Here is a 16,613-nt window from a genome sequence, read left to right as displayed (position 1 = left end):
CTTTCCAAAGCCTAGTAGCTTCCTGTACCGTCCCGTATCCGGGCGTTGACGAAGTCAAGGTCAAAGTCAACGTCGGGGGGTCAAAGTCAACGTAAGGCGTCGCCTAGGTGAAGGCATCGCCCAAATAGGGCGTTGCCAAGGTCAAATGTCACAAAGGCGAGGCAATCACAGTGTGGCTCCCCGATACCGATGGGTAGGAAAGACCATGGAGGGAGCGACGCCGTGGGAAGGCCTCAAATCCCGATAATCCGGGGTAGTAATAAAGAAAAGAGAAAGGTGGCTTCAAGGCCATAGCGATAGCGCCAGTGTAGGGCAGCCTGACTCGTGAAGTGCCCCTGCTGCCCCAGAGACGCCCTTGGGATAGATACGACTCAAGAGGAGGGTTACGCCTAGGGTAGCCAGGTGCAGGGCACGAGAGGAAGGCAGATACGCTCTCAAAGTGAGTGACTAGATGTTAAGGGGCATGAGTTGGCACCCAAAAAGTCACCTCTAGCGCAGATGCACTCCCAGGTAGGAGGACTCACACGAGAAGATACCCTCAGATGGGGTCACGGCGCTATGAGGCCCTCCACGTGTACAGCAGCCAGGTCAGAATAGAAACGCCATTTTGTCAGGTACAAGGTAATTAAAGTTATTTAATACAGTTTCCGTTTCGAGAGTTTAAGGTACTATAAATGCTCCCAAGCGTTTTAAACGTCTTAAATGCGCTACGTTTTATAATTAAATGCGCTTTAAGGCGTTTTGAATGCGGGAGTAGCATAAATAGCGCTTTGAATGTTGGAAACGGGGTTTGAACTTTTGGCAAATTTTCCAGAAACTCTCTAGTTGCTTGCTCGAGCCTTGAGGTTACGGACAAGGGACTAGGGAAAGATCTTTGCCAGAACAAGAAAGTATACACTGGACACAGTTCCTTTTTGCCACCTTCAGAGTGCCATACACGGTGCTCCGATACGGAGGTGCATAGTTTTGGTGTTTCTTGTTGGTTGACTTGAGCGTCGGAGTGCAAACGGCCGCTAGGGCGCCCTTTTGTCCTTCTTTGCAGGAACCCACAGGTAACCAGCGGGAAGGAGTCCCTAGCTGACGGTTGAGGTCACGCACAAAGACGTCCCAGGTCAACCGGACGGAACATTTGGCGCCCACCGTGGGACCGATATAAAACATTGGTCCCATCGCAAGTTTGAAAAGATCTATCAAGTCACGATAACGTTTGAGAAAACAGTGAAGAATGGCCACCACTAGACGAGGTACCGCAGCGCTGCGGGAGAAGAAATGTCCATGCGTCAGGTCCTGGAGATAATACGAGGGCTGCAGGATGATATGGCAGATTCGAAGATAGAACAAGAACGCATGCAGGCGGATCTCGACGCCTCGCATGTGAGGAACGAAGAGCTTCATCGCGTTAATGAGGAGTTGCGCCGGGGTCTGAGGAACAACCAGGGGCAACGCGAACAAGAAGAGATGGAGCATCTCACCCCACCCAGGGAGTTTTCCACTCCCTTCTCGCAGGAGATCCTAGATGCGGCGATCCCCAACACCTTCGCAGGGCCCAAGGCGATTTTCACCGGGATGGAGGACCCTGAGGCGCACCTCACGGTGTTCCGCACACAGATGGTGTTAGTAGGCGGTTATGACGCCGCAAGATGCAAGCTCTTCATGAGCACTCTGACAGGAATGGCCATGGATTGGTTTATTAGCCTTCCTAACAGCCATATCACCTCTTTTCAGCAGCTGTCACAGTTGTTCAGAGAACAATATTTGGCGAACAGGGCCCCGTCGCCAGTCTCCTACGATCTGTTTGATGTGAAGCAATACCAAGGGGAGAGTTTGAAGGAGTATATCAACCAGTGGGCACGTCGGAGGAGCCTATGATCGTGTACGCCTTCAGGAAGGGCGTGTGTCCCGGCCCTTTTTGCGAATCTATTATTCGCAACCGCCCAAGGACTTTTGCTGAAATACGGCGTCGGGCGGTGGAACACATCGCCTCCGAAGGAGAAGTGTGTGAGAAGCGCACCGCCATCGTACCCTCACGCCCGAGGGCCCTCACGTGGGTTCAGCCCGTCAGGGTCAACGAGACCACGACGGGAAGGAAGAAGTCAGAGGGGAGACGCCCCTATGAAGCAAGAAAACCCCAGCCCCGGGGTCCAGCAGGGGGCGATCGCCCGGCTAGGGAGAGGGCAAGGCCGGCGAGATACAACTTTGTAGTGGAATTGAAGGACCTGATCGCCGTGCCTAATATAGTTGAGAGATTGAGGCGACCGGCGAAAACTGACAAGGTGTTAGGGCCACGGAAAGACTCTTGGTGCGAGTTCCACGAGGCTTTTGGTCATCACATTGACAACTGCCTCTCGTTGGGTTACCAGCTTGATGAGCTGGTGAGAAGCGGGTTCCTGAAGGATTACGTCGCAGAATCCGCCGCGACCGCTACCCTGCCGGCGCCAACGGAAGAGCAAGCGCACGAGATGCCCGTTCTCGGCGAGGTTCACACCATTGCTGGAGGTTTTTTCGGCGGAGGACCCACCGCCTCCCAACGAATGAAATACGCGAGGGGGGTCAACTCGATTGAAGAAAGGATCTCAGGTGAGCCGTGGGAATCGGACCTCGTGTTCACGAGAGGGGATCTCCGAGACGTGGTGCCGCATGACAACGACCCCGTGGTCATTTCGGTTGTCACGGCTGGAAGAAAAGTGCATAGGGTTCTTGTCGACCAGGGAAGTTCAGCAGACGTCATGTTCTGGTCGACATTCAATGAGTTACGTTTGTCTCCCGACCTTTTGAGGCCCTACACAGGGTGTCTATATGGGTTTGCGGATAACCAGGTGGAAGTCCGAGGCTACCTGGAGTTGAGGACTACGTTCACGGATGGAGAGGCCTCGCGTACCGAAAGTATCCGGTACTTGGTCGTAAACGCCAACTCAGCCTACAATATTTTGTTAGGCAGACCGGCGTTGAATAGGCTGAACGCAGTAGCTTCCACGCGCCATATGAAGATGAAGCAGCCGGACCTCAGCGGCAAGGTGATAGTCATCAAGTCAGATCAGGAGGAGGCGCGAAAGTGTTATGAAACAGCCTGAAAACGAAGAAAAGTGTGTTCATGGTGTTTAAGTGTCCACTCAGTGTGGACACATCGATGATTGAGGCGGCGCCCCCCGGGTCAACGCCCGTCGAGGTCGCACCCGTGAGGGCGACGCCCGAGGCAGATATACTCATGGAGGAGGGACCTGACGATACGGCGCCCGTGGAAGAGGCGGCGCCCATTCAGGATGATAGCAGGGATCAACAGGCGGCTAACGCCGTGGAGAGGGAGATTGGCGGCAAAACGTTTAAGCTAGGGCGTTTGCTGAGCCAAGAAGAGCAGGAGGGGGTGGCAGAGGTCATTTCACGCCACTTGGATGCTTTCGCATGGTCCGCCTCGGATATGCCCGACATCGACTCGGATTTCCTATGTCATCACCTCAGCATGGACGCCACGGTCCGCCCCGTGCGCCAGAGAAGGAGGAAGTTTAACGAAGAGAGGCAGCTGGTGGTAAGGGAAGAAACGCAGAAGCTGCTGAGTGCTGGCCACATCAGGGAGATGCAATACCCTGAGTGGCTAGCCAACATCATCCTGGTGAAGAAGGCGAATGGGAAGTGGAGGATGTGCGTGGACTTCACGGATTTAAATAAGGCGTGTTCGAAGGACTCGTACCCACTGCCCAGCATCAACGCGTTGGTGGATAGTGCATCCGGTTGCATGGTGCTAAGCTTCTTGGATGCATTCTCGGGATACAACCAGATCAAAATGCACCCGAGAGATGAGAGCAAAACTGCATTCATGACGGAGGAGACCAGCAGTTACTGCTACAGGGTGATGCCTTTTGGGCTGAAAAACGCGGGCGCCACCTACAAAAGGCTGATGGACAAGGTCCAAGCGCCCATGTTAGGAAGGAATGTATACGCCTACGTGGATGACATGGTAGTGGCGTCGCAGGATAGGGCACAACACGTGGCGGACCTAGAGGAGTTGTTCGTCACTATATCCAAATATCGCCTCAAACTAAACACTGAGAAATGTGTCTTCGGGGTAGAGGCCGGTAAGTTCCTGGGTTTCATGCTCACGGAGAGGGGAATAGAGGCGAACCCCGACAAATGCGCAGCGATTATCGCCATGCGAAGCCCGACGTCAGTAAAGGAAGTGCAGCAGCTGACGGGGCGGATGGTGGCGCTCTCAAGGTTTGTTTCTGCCGGGGGAGAGAAGGGGCACCCATATTTCCAGTGCCTCAAGAGAAATAGTCGTTTTGCATGGACTGACGAATGCGAAGCGGCTTTCATTAAGTTGAAAGAATACTTGGCGACGCCACCGGTAACAGGAGTGCCCCTCCGGCTGTACTTTACGGTGACAGAGCGGGCTATCAGCTCTGTGCTGGTCCAGGAGCAGGACCAAAGTCAAAAGCCCATCTATTTCGTGAGCAAGGCATTACAAGGCGCGGAGACGAGATACCAGGCGCTGGAGAAGGCAGCGTTGGCAGTGGTGTTTTCAGCCAGGAGGTTCCGCCATTACTTCCACAGCTTTACGGTGGTAGTGATGACAAACCTCCCTATACAGAAGGTGCTGCAGAAGCCTGATGTAGCTGGAAGAATGGTGCGCTGGGCGGTGGAGCTGTAAGAATTCGACATCCAGTATGAGCCTAGAGGATCCATCAAAGGGCAAGTGTATGTGGATTTTGTGGCAGAACTCTCGCCCGGAGGTGAACAAGAGGTGGAGGTGGGCTCACAGTGGTTGCTCTCGATTGATGGCTCTTCCAACCAACAAGGGAGTGGTGCGGGAATAGTCTTGGAGGGACCCAATGGCGTGCTGATTGAGCAGGCTCTGCGCTTCGCCTTTAAGGCAAGTAATAATCAGGCTGAATACGAAGCTCTGATCGCAGGAATGCTCCTAGCCAAGGAGATGGGCGCGCAGAACCTCTTGGTGAAAAGCGATTCCCAGTTGATTACTGGGCAGGTGTCGGGTGAGTTCCAGGCGAAAGACCCACAGATGGCGGCGTATCTGAAATACGTCCAACTATTGAAGGGAGCATTTAATGCTCTTGAGCTGATACATGTCCCAAGGGAGCAGAATGCCAGAGCCGACCTGCTTGCCAAGCTGGCCAGCTCAGGTAAGGGGGGTAGACAGAGGACAGTGATCCAAGAGACGCTGAAAGCTCCACGTAAATTCGTGGAAGATAACCGGGTGGATGTCCTCCAGATTTGTACAGCAAGAGGGAGGCCAAGGAGTCATCGTTCTTTGACCCAAGATACGCTGAAGAGGGTAAGAAGGTTAAGAGAAATGCCGCGAGATACACTCTGGTGGACGGAGTGTTGTTCAGGCACGGGTTCACTCACCCTATCTTAACGTGCGTAAGTGGCGACGAGTGTACCAGAATAATGGCAGAGCTCCACAAAGGCATTTGTGGGAGCCACGTAGGGGGAAGGTCCTTAGCCTCCAAGGTGATACGCGCAGGCTTCTTCTGGCCAACGGTAAAAGAGGATTGCACGCGACACGCCCAGCGCTGCAAGCAATGTCAAAAGCACGCTGACTGGCACAAGGCGCCGCCAGAAGAGCTGCGATCCATATACAGCCCGTGGCCTTTCTATACCTGGGGAATTGACATCCTAGGTCCGTTCCCACTGGCGATAAGGCAGATGAAGTACTTGATCGTTGCCATCGAGTACTTCACCAAATGGATAGAGGCAGAGCCCGTGGCCCAGATCACTGCGCACAAGGTGCAACACTTTGTGTGGAAGAACATTGTGTGCCGTTTTGGCGTACCTAGGCGGCTCATATATGATAATGGAACCCAGTTCGCCAGTCAGCAGTTGAGAAACCTGTGTGCTGAGGTAGGCATCAAGCAAGTGTTCGCATCAATCGAACACCCGCAGACTAACGGGCAAGTAGAGTCAGCAAACAGAGTTTTGCTGAAGGGGCTAAAGAGAAGGCTAGAGAAGGCCAAAGGGGCGTGGGCGGAGGAAGTACCAAGGATCGTATGGGCATACTACACCACGCCCCAATCTTCCACCATGGAGACACCTTTTAGCTTAGTGTATGGGTCGGATGCGATGATCCCAGTCGAGATACACGAAAGCTCGCCGCGTTTTCAAAATTTCGTTGTTGAGGAATCCAACGAAGAAAGGCGGGTGAACCTGGACCTACTAGACGAAGCCAGGGAGGAAGCCAGAATAAAGGCCCAAGCAGTAAAGAGAAGAGTAGAGCGACAATATAGCTCTAAAGTGAAGCCACGACAGTTTCAGATTGACGACCTAGTTATGAGGAAGGCTCATCCATACGAGTTGGAGAATAAGCCACTAGTGCAGATATGTAAAACAAATGCGGCTATTTTAAATTTACAAATGCGGTCATAGAACCGCATTTGATCAGCACGCATTCGTAAATCTGGAATTTACAAATGCGGTCCTATGACCGCATTCATAAATCACATTTACAAATGCGGTTATCTAAAATAACCGCATTTGTATATTATTCTGAATTAGGGAGTGGGTTTGGGGTTTGAGATTTATGAATGCGGTCTTGGTAAAAACCGCATTCATAAATCACTATTTACAAATGCGGTCATTTACCAAGACCGCATTTGTAAATGCGAATTCACTATTTACAAATGCGGTCTTGGTAAATGACCGCATTTGTAAATAGTGCTTTTTATTTAAAGTACACTCTGTTTTGTGCAGAAACCATATATTTAAATAACCTGCATAATGATCAAACCCAGCTAGACAAATACAGAAATGTAGTAATCAATTGAAATCATCAAAATGTACATTTACAAGTGATCAAATTACATATAATAAAACCACTATTGTTTACCTATGCTAGAGTTATAAAAATTAATGAAATATGTGGACCAAGAATCTCTAACATATGAAATGCCTTCCTCACTCATTGGTGTTTCTTCTGTGAATAACTGCATCGCAAAGTTGACATAAATTAGTTTCTAGATATATATATGTTCAAGAATTATAAAAATGATTTAACATATACCTCTTTCCAACCAGTTTTAACACCTAGTCTTATAATGGTAATCATCCATTGCATAATGTAATAGCCACACTCATAGCTTCCTGGTTGTTTATTACACTATAATTCAATAAAAAGTAATATGTTAGTATATTGATAAACAATGATAATAGAGAAAGAAAAAAATTACAAACCTTTACTCTTATGTAGTTCAAATTATTTGAACTGGATCGACCTTTTAGGATGTTATATCCACACCATGAACTGGTTCATACAAAAAACCTCGTTAGTAGATGGTTAATGTTCCGTCCGGTTGACCGGACGTCTTCGTGCGCGACCTCAACTATCAGCTAGGGACTCCTTCCCACTGATTGCCTGTGGATTCCTGCAAAAAAGAGGACAAAGAGGCGCCCTAGCGGCCGTTTGCACTCCGACGCTCAAGTCAGCCAGCAAGAAACACCAAAACTATTCACCTCCGTCTCTGAGCACCGCGTATGGCACTCTGAAGGTGGTAAGAAATAACTGTGTACTGTGTATCTGTGTTCTCTCTTTCAGGAAAAAATATTCCCCAGTCCCTTGTTCGTAACTAATGAAGCACGAGCAAGCAACTAGAGAGCTCTGGTAAATTTGCAGAAAGTTCGAACCCTTTTTCCAACATTCTCTGCGCTATTTAAACTACCCAAGCATTTAAAGCGCCTTAAAGCGCTTTTAATCACAAACGTAACGCACTCATTAAAGCGCTTAATTAGAAAACGTAGCGCATTTAAGACGTTGAAACGCTCGGGAGACATTATAGTACCTGAATGCTCGAAAGGGAAACTGTATTGAATGACTTTTAATTACCTGGCACCTGACTAAAGGGTGTTTCTATTCTAGCATGGCTGTCGTACACGTGGAGGGCCTCACGACGCCATGACCCCATCTGGGGGCGTTTCTGCCCATCTGGGGACGTTTCTACGTGTGAGTCCTCCTGCTTGGGAGTGCTACTGCGCTAGGGGTGACTTTTTGGGTGCCAACTCATGCCCCCAAGTATCTAGTCACTTACTTTGAGAGCGTATCTGCCTTCCTCTTGTACCCTGCACCCGGTTGCCCTGGGCGTGACATTCCTCTTGAGTCGTATCTGCCCCACAGGCGTCTCTGGGGCGGGAGGAGCACTTCATGAGTCAGGCTGCCCTACACTGGTACTATTACTATGGCCTTGAAGCCACCTTTTCCTTCTCTTTATCACTGCCCCGGGTTATTGGTACCTGAGGCCTTCCCACGACATCGCTCCCTCCATGGTCCTTCCTACCCATGGGTATCGGGGAACCACACCGTGATTGCCTTGCTTCAGCACTGTTTGATCTGGCGACGCCCTGGTTGGGCGACGCCTTTACCTAGGCGACGCCTTGCCTTGGCGACGCGACACCTGGCCTTGGCGACGCTTCCTCTTGGCGTCTCTCCACCTAGGCGACCCCTTGCGTTGACTTTGACTCTCCAACCGTTGACTTTGACTTTGACTTAGTCAACGCCCCGAATACGGGACGGTACACAAGCCCCCCAATCTTAAGCTGAAGACTTGTCTTCAGCGTAAAGACTAAAGTCTCGCCCACGCCGTCCACGTGCCATCCTGATGACGTGTCATTCCCTGCTGACTCAACAATTCTCGAATTGTTGACGTGACGCTCTCTGTACCCTAGGAGCGCTCTTACTGATTGATTTGACCTCCTCTGAAACGAGGATGATAACACCTTTTGGGCTACCCTTGATCGCGCGCCACGTGGCCCATCGCGCGGCCATCCTCCAGAGACCTTTGCGTTTCCCTTGGGCAATTGATCCTCTGACGCGTGGCACGATCCCACGGCCCTCAGTTAGCGCCTCTTGAGTTGCGAAATGTAACGTTTAAGTTACTCCAAACCCCGTGCTCACCCTACTGTTACATTCATTCGCTCTGCAACTCCGCACTGTTCATCGCCTTCAAAACCCTTTTTCTCTGCAATCGCGATTCTCTCCTTCCTGCGCTCTTCTACTGCCTCCATTCCAATAACAAAGGTACGATTTCGAGTACTCACGACTCTTCCCTTTCGTCGCATTATAGGATTTATTGAACTACCTGGGACTGTTGTTATTCACATATTACTGCATCTCTCCACTTCTTCTTCCTCCTCTGATTTTTCTCGCGTGGGTGACGCTTCCTGGGGCTCTTCCCCCTTCTTGCCATGGCTAAACTTGCTAAACCCTTTTTCCTCTCTTCTTTCTCCAGCTATCTATTTTCACCATGACGCGCGCGAACGCGGAGCCTGATTCTTTCCCCACGACCCCTAAGTCCAACTACAAAGCCTTCTACCCCTGGGCCCCCGACGAGCTCCTGAGTGAATGCACCAGCCTGACTTCCTTCCAGGACCTGGAAGCTCACCGGGGGGATCCCCATTTGTACAACTTTAACGCCTTCTGCCGCACACACGACGCCCACATATCCGTCCGTCCCGGCAGGCCTGGGGAACCTGTTTGTTTGGACGACAGACCTAGAAAGGGGAAACCCTTCTTCTTCATGTACCAGACCGTGTTCAAGCGCGTAGGAGTGCGTCTCCCGTTCACTCCCTTCGAATGGGAGCTTCTCACTGAAATCAACACTGCCCCCGCCCAGCTTCATCCCAACAGCTGGGCATTCGTGAGGGGCTTTCAAATTCTTTGTGGACACCTGGGCATCCCCCCTTTTGTAGATGTCCTCCTGCATTTCTTTGAGGTGAAGAAGCAGGGGAAGAGCTTCTGGGTAAGGTTTTCCGGGATCGCAGGCAGGATCCTCCTCTCCCTCTTCCAAAATTCTTATAAGAACTGGAAAGGGAAGTTCTTCAGGGTGTGCAACGCCAAGCACGATCCCACAGCTTTGGATGGCTTCCCCCTTTACTGGACGGAGCGCCCTAAATTGCTCAGGGCCAAAACCCTGGAAGAGCTATCTCCCGCCGATAGGGAGGTAAGCAAAGCCTTGGCCGGGTTGGGGATCGTTTTTGATACCTTGAAGCTGGTCGCTAGCGAGTACAATGCTCACGCCCTGACCACCTACTTTGGTAAGGGGCTCTCCCCTCATCTTTTTTGTTGTGAACAGCCTGCTATCGAACGTTTGTTCCCCCGGACTCTTATACTCATTTTATATTGTGCCATGTTACTTGCATTTCACGCCTCCATGTGTGTTGTAATTTTGCATAGCTGCTTTGGTCCTAATTCTTGCTGTTTGGTCTGTCTTGATGTAGGATCGGTGATGGGCGCTTCCAAGAGAATGATGCTGGTGAAGGCAATGAAGGAGGCACGTGCCGCCAAGGCGGGCGCCTCCTCCACCCCTGCTGTTGATCCGGTTCCCACACCGACTCTGTCGCCGCCTCCTCCGATCACCACCGAGGCTACCTTGAGTTCACCTCCGTCGTCTCCTCACAGCCTTGCAGCACTTCAGACTCCTCGCTCTCCTCTACCCATCGTCGCTATTCCCCTAGCCGCGGCCTCGTCACCGGCTCCAACCCCCCTTGACAAAGGGAAACGGGTTTTGGAGATTCTATCAGATGATGAGGACTTAGAAGGCGTGGCTCCCTTCAGAAGAAGAAAATCTGCGCGGGTTCCTCTTTCGGTAGAGGCGTCGCCCCCGGGAGGGAACCCCTTCATGGATAACCCCCCGAGCACGACCTCACTCCCTCCCATGACACTCCAAGAGGAAAGGGGTGAAGGCGCCGAATCTGCCCCGCCTCCGCCGCCGGCAGAAACCATTGCTTCCCCTGCTTCCGTCACTGCCGCCCCTGACTTCATCGCCATCCCTCCTCCGATTATGCATCTAATGAGGGGCTTCAGCGGCGGGACTCTGCCAGAGGGCACCGACAGGAAGGAAGGCATGCCCTTCTACTTGGGGGCCTTCTTGGCGGTGGCCCTTGAATGGCGCGCCCAGGCCAGAAATGCGGTCATGCAAGCTCAAACTCTCCAAGCCTTGGAGACAAAGGCGACTACTCTGGAGGAGGAAATGAGGACCCTGGGGCGCCAGAACGAAACTTACCAAACCTCTCTGAAGCAACCGCAAGAGTCCAAAGCAAAAACTGAGAGGCAACTGGCAGAGGCATTGGAGCTCCAAGCTGGCTTTTTTACTCGTGAAGTTGCCCTCCAAGTCCAGGTAACGGGCCTTCAGGAATTGCTCAAAGCTGATGCAGAAATTCAAAAGGACCTGAAGGACCGTTGCCGTGAGCAGGCTGACAAGACGGAGCGGATGGAGGGGGAAATGGCCACCCAGGCCAAAGCTATGGACCTTCTCCGGGCTGACTACGACAAACTACAGGTCGAGGTCAGTCGACTTCGCGTTGAGAAAGAGGCTCTGAAGAAGCAGGTGACCTCTGGGGATGCCACCGTTGAGGAGCTGGAGAAGGAGAAAAAGTCCCTTATTCAGGAGATGGCGGGTACTTTCGAGGAGGGGTTCCAGGAGGCTCTGACCCAGGCGTCCTGTGAGAACCTTGGCATCAATATTTCGAACTGCGACCCCATGCACCATGTCGTCGACGGGAAGGTCGTGCCCATGGACGTGGATGACTGAACCGCTGTCTCTCAACCGCCACCTTCACTTTCAAGCTTAATTCCTTTATTCTTTACGCTTGCTTTTGACTTTCTCTGTTCAAACTTGTAATTCTTTGAACTATCCATACTCTTGCTACAAACTTGGGTGTTCGTATGATTGCTTTTGTGTCTTTGCCATTGTTTTGGCGCCAATGCTCGGGAGAAATGTATACGCCTATGTGGACGACATGGTGGTGGCGTCGCAGAACAGGATACAGCACATGGCAGACTTGGAGGAATTGTTCAACACGATATCCAAGTACCGCCTCAAGTTGAACCCCGAGAAATGTGTTTTTGGGGTAGAGGCCGGTAAATTCTTGGGTTTTCTGCTCACCGAGAGGGGTATAGAAGCGAACCCCGACAAATGTGCGGCCATTATTGCCATGCGGAGCCCGACATCGGTAAAGGAGGTTCAACAGTTGACAGGGCGGATGGCGGCGCTCTCGAGGTTTGTTTCCGCTGGAGGAGAAAAGGGGCACCCATACTTCCAGTGCCTCAAGAGAAACAGTCGCTTTGCATGGACTGAGGAATGCGAAGCGGCTTTCGTTAAACTGAAGGAGTACCTGGCGACGCCTCCGGTTCTCTGCAAACCGGTAACGGGCGTGCCCCTCCATTTGTATTTTACTGTAACAGATAGGGCCATCAGTTCTGTGTTGGTACAAGAGCAGAGCCAGAGTCAGAAGCCCATCTACTTTGTAAGCAAAGCCTTACAGGGAGCCGAGACAAGGTACCAGGCGCTGGAGAAGGCGGCACTGGCGGTAGTGTTCTCGGCTAGGAGGCTCCGTCATTACTTTCACAGTTTCACGGTGGTGGTAATGACCAACCTCCCCATACAGAAGGTGCTGCAGAAGCCCGATGTGGCAGGAAGAATGGTACGCTGGGCTGTGGAACTGTCGGAATTCGACATACAGTACGAGCCTAGAGGATCCATTAAGGGGCAGGTGTATGCGGATTTTGTAGCAAAACTTTCGCCCGGAGGTGAGCAAGAGGTGGAAGCGGGTTCACAGTGGCTGCTCTCGGTCGATGGTTCCTCAAACCAGCAAGGGAGTGGTGCGGGAATAGTGCTGGAAGGACCCGACGGCATACTAATCGAGCAGGCCTTGCGTTTTGCCTTCAAGGCAAGTAACAACCAAGCAGAATACGAAGCCTTGATTGCAGGAATGCTCTTGGCCAAAGAGATGGGCGCACAAAACCTCCTGGTGAAGAGCGACTCCCAGTTGGTCACGGGGCAGGTGTCGGGTGGGTTCCAGGCGAAGGACCCACAGATGGCGGCGTATCTCAAATACGTCCAGTTGTTGAGAGGGGCGTTCAACGCTCTTGAGTTGATACACGTCCCGAGGGAGCAGAATGCCAGAGCTGACCTGCTTGCAAAGCTGGCCAGCTCAGGCAAGGGGGGTAGACAGAGGACAGTGATCCAGGAGACCCTCAAAGCTCCGCGTCGATTCGTGGAAGACAACAGGGTGGATGTCCTCCAGATTTATGCATCAAGGGGAAGGCCGAGGAGTCATTCCTCATTAACCCAAGATACGCAGAGGGCGCCCCGCATCAGTACGTACGCGGGTGTGTCTGAGGAAGAGCAGATGCAGGTTTGTGTCCTGTCCATGGGAGACACCTGGATGACGCCCTATAAACGGTACCTGGCGGATGGGGCCCTTCCAGTAGACCCTGAAGAGGGTAAGAAAATCAAAAGGAACGCCGTAAGATATACCTTGGTGGATGGGGTGTTGTTCAGGCACGGTTTCACTCACCCTATCCTAACATGTGTCAGTGGCGATGAGTGCACCAGGATAATGGCAGAGCTACACGAAGGCATCTGCGGAAGCCATGTAGGAGGGAGATCCTTAGCCTCCAAGGTAATACGCGCAGGGTTCTTCTGGCCAACAGTGAAAGAAGATTGCGCACGGCACGCCCAACGGTGTAGGCAATGCCAAAAGCATGCCGACTGGCACAAGGCGCCGCCTGAAGAGTTGCGGTCCATATACAGCCCGTGGCCTTTCCACACATGGGGTATTGACATCCTGGGCCCTTTCCCGCTGGCAATCAGGCAGATGAAGTATCTGATTGTCGCCATCGAATACTTCACTAAGTGGATAGAGGCAGAACCCGTGGCACAAATCACTGCGCATAAGGTACAACATTTTGTGTGGAGAAACATCGTGTGTCGCTTTGGCGTACCCAGGCGCCTGATATCTGACAATGGGACCCAGTTCGCCAGTCAGCAGTTGAGAAATCTGTGCGCTGAAGTGGGAATCAAGCAAGTGTTCGCGTCGGTCGAACACCCCCAGACCAATGGACAAGTAGAGTCAGCAAACAGAGTTCTGCTGAGGGGGTTAAAAAGAAGGTTAGAGAAGGCCAAAGGGGCGTGGGCGGAAGAGGTGCCAAGGATTGTGTGGGCATACCACACCACGCCCCAATCCTCTACTATGGAGACGCCGTTCAGTTTGGTGTACGGGTCGGACGCGATGATTCCAGTAGAAATACACGAAAGCTCACCGCGTTTTCAAAACTTTGTGGTGGAGGAGTCTAACGAGGAGAGACGGGTAAACCTAGATCTACTAGAAGAGGCCAGGGAAGAAGCTAGAATAAAAGCAGAAGCGATGAAGAGAAGAGTGGAGCGGCAATATAGCTCTAAAGTAAAGCCACGACAGTTTCAGGTGGGCGACCTGGTGATGAGGAAAGCTCACCCTTACGAGTTGGAGAATAAGCTGTCTCCCAAGTGGACCGGGCCCTTCAGAGTTACTGAGGCTAAGGGCAACGGTTCGTACAACCTGGAGACTTTAGATGGGGGCCCTATCCCGCGCAGTTGGAATGCAGCCAACTTAAAATTTTATTTCAGTTGATTTATGTAAGCAGCATGTAACAGTTTAGTTGAAGGGGACGCTCTTTTTCCCTTTTGGGGGTTTTTTAGTGAGGTCACCCTAATGAATGGAATAACCAGTTGAGAAAAAGAAGTGCTTTGGTTTTCAACCATTATTTTCCCTTGTTAGAAGTAGTGTGATGCACCGCCTAGGCCATGGCGTCACCAAGGAGGAAGGCGTCGCCTAGGCCTTGGCGTCGCCCAGAAAGAAGGCGTCGCCCAAGTAAAAGCATGCATCGTTGGCAGAACGAGACGAATGGAAGTCGCGCGGTATATGAGGCATATGAAAAGTAAAGTGGCATTGTAAAGAGTTATGATATTGGAAAATTGTTGTTACAAGCAATGTTCAGTACAAAATGCAAAAACACAAACAAGCCACTTCTCAGCGCTCATCAGAGTCATCACTGGAGGAAGGCGAAACCCCTTTCCCAGCCCGCAGCGCTCGAGTAAGTCGTGTCCTCTTTTCTTGGCTTATTTTCGAACCTGCGCAAAGGAACAGATGCGTTAGAGACACAGTGAAGAAAGACAGGCACATTTAGAAAGTAACGAAGGCCGAAGTTGCCTAAGGCAGTGGTTCTTACTTATGTACTTCTCAAGAGTCCTAGCGTTGAACTCCAAGCTGATCACCGTAGCAGAGTCAAAACCTCCCGCATCAGCAAGAATCCGGCAAGCTATTTGATCACTTGGAGCCAGATTCTTGAGGGGTTTGGCTTTGAGGACCTTTTCCTCTCTCGCCCAGTACAACGGAAACCCATCGAGGGCGTCGGGAACAAGATCAGTACAGCAGATCTTGAAGAACCGGCCTTTCCACCCCGTGAACGAGCTTTGGAAGGGCGTGAAGAGGACTCTTCCGGGTACATTGCTGAGAGTTACCCAGAGGTTGTGTCTCTGTCTCTTCACCTCAAAAAAGTGAAGAAAGAGGTCAACCGAGGGTGCACAACCCAGAAACCCAAAGAGGACGTCGAAGGCCTTGACAAAGGCCCAGCTGTTGGGGTATAGCTGGGCTGGAGCCACGTTGATCTCCGTCAGCAGTTCCTTCTCGAACCAGGAGAAGGGTAAGCGCACCCCGATGGTCTTGAACACCACCTGGTAAAAGTAAAAGAAAGGGACCCCGTTGTTGGCCCGTTCGTCGCCACACACTGGCTCCCCCAGAGTGCATGGGAGCACAGCGATGTCGTCATCGTGCCTCCTCGCGAAGGCCCGGTGGTCGTAAGAACACAACTCCCCTTTGTGTTCTCGTACGGCCCTGGTGGAAAGCAAGCATGAACACTCATCAAGAAGTTCGCTCGAGGCCCAAGGGTACAAGTCTTTGGGACGGACCCTGGGGGAAGCATCGTGAGAAGACATTCTTTAGCAAGATCAGGATGGCTAGAAATGCAAGGGTTGAGCGAGGGGAGCGAAGGTTAGAACAGCCCTTCGACAGAGAAGAAAGGGTGCAAGAAGAAAGAACGCAAGTAGGTTATGAGAAGTGAGAAAACGATGAAGATAGTTCCAGAGCTTGAAGAATTAAATAAAGCGGTTAGAGCGCCAAACGACGTAAATGGATGCACCGCACGATTGATACACGTGGTGGAAGATGAAAGGATGATGCTGGCACCTCTGGTTCAAATCAGAAAATGTCCCGTCAACAGAATATCCAATGGTACGATCCGCCGTCGAAAGTGAGCCAGGGGTACAGCAGGAGTTAGAAAATGGAATGACTAGACACCCCATCAACCATACAAGCAGCGCCACGTGGATCAAGACGAATGACAGAAGGTCCCATCAGCTATACAAGGAGCGCCACGTGGATGGCACAGGCAAAGCCTTGGGCTCTTCGCTGTTATTAGGCGTTGACCAAGGCAAGAATTAAAGCCAATGACGAAGTAAAGGTAACGCCCGAGGCGTTGCCAGGAAGGACGTAAAGGGCGACGACAGACGAGGAGTCGCGGGCGTCGCCAACCCAAATACCGACAGGCGTCGCCTCCCCGATACCCACAGGTAGGAAAGACTGTGGAGGGAGACGAAAGCAAAGAAAAGCAAAGTTAGTCACAGGCGTCGCCTCCCCGATGCCCACAGGTAGGAAAGACTGTGGAGGGAGGCGAAACCGCCGAACGCCAGCGGGTCGCTGGCAGGGTGTTCCCCGATACCTATGGGCAGGAAAGACCATGGAGGGAACAAAATCCCCACAGCACTCAGCGTTTTAGACACCCGGGGACGATACGGTGC

General features: G+C 51.8%; 1 long non-coding RNA gene across 1 annotated transcript; it reads right to left on the bottom strand.

The window, feature by feature from the left end:
• Positions 1-6,796: 6,796 nt before the first annotated feature.
• LOC137834461 (uncharacterized) lies at positions 6,797-7,235 on the bottom strand. The gene is made up of 3 exons (XR_011084888.1): positions 7,180-7,235; positions 7,010-7,105; positions 6,797-6,932 (listed from the first exon to the last, which is right to left on the bottom strand). It is a non-coding gene; the product is annotated as an uncharacterized lncRNA (long non-coding RNA).
• Positions 7,236-16,613: the final 9,378 nt, after the last annotated feature.

This window comes from Phaseolus vulgaris, chromosome 5, assembly GCF_000499845.2.
Source record: "Phaseolus vulgaris cultivar G19833 chromosome 5, P. vulgaris v2.0, whole genome shotgun sequence".
NCBI classification, from domain to species: domain Eukaryota; kingdom Viridiplantae; phylum Streptophyta; class Magnoliopsida; order Fabales; family Fabaceae; genus Phaseolus; species Phaseolus vulgaris.
Note: the sequence above shows the minus strand (reverse complement) of the source record. Positions and strands in the feature narration are given on the sequence as shown.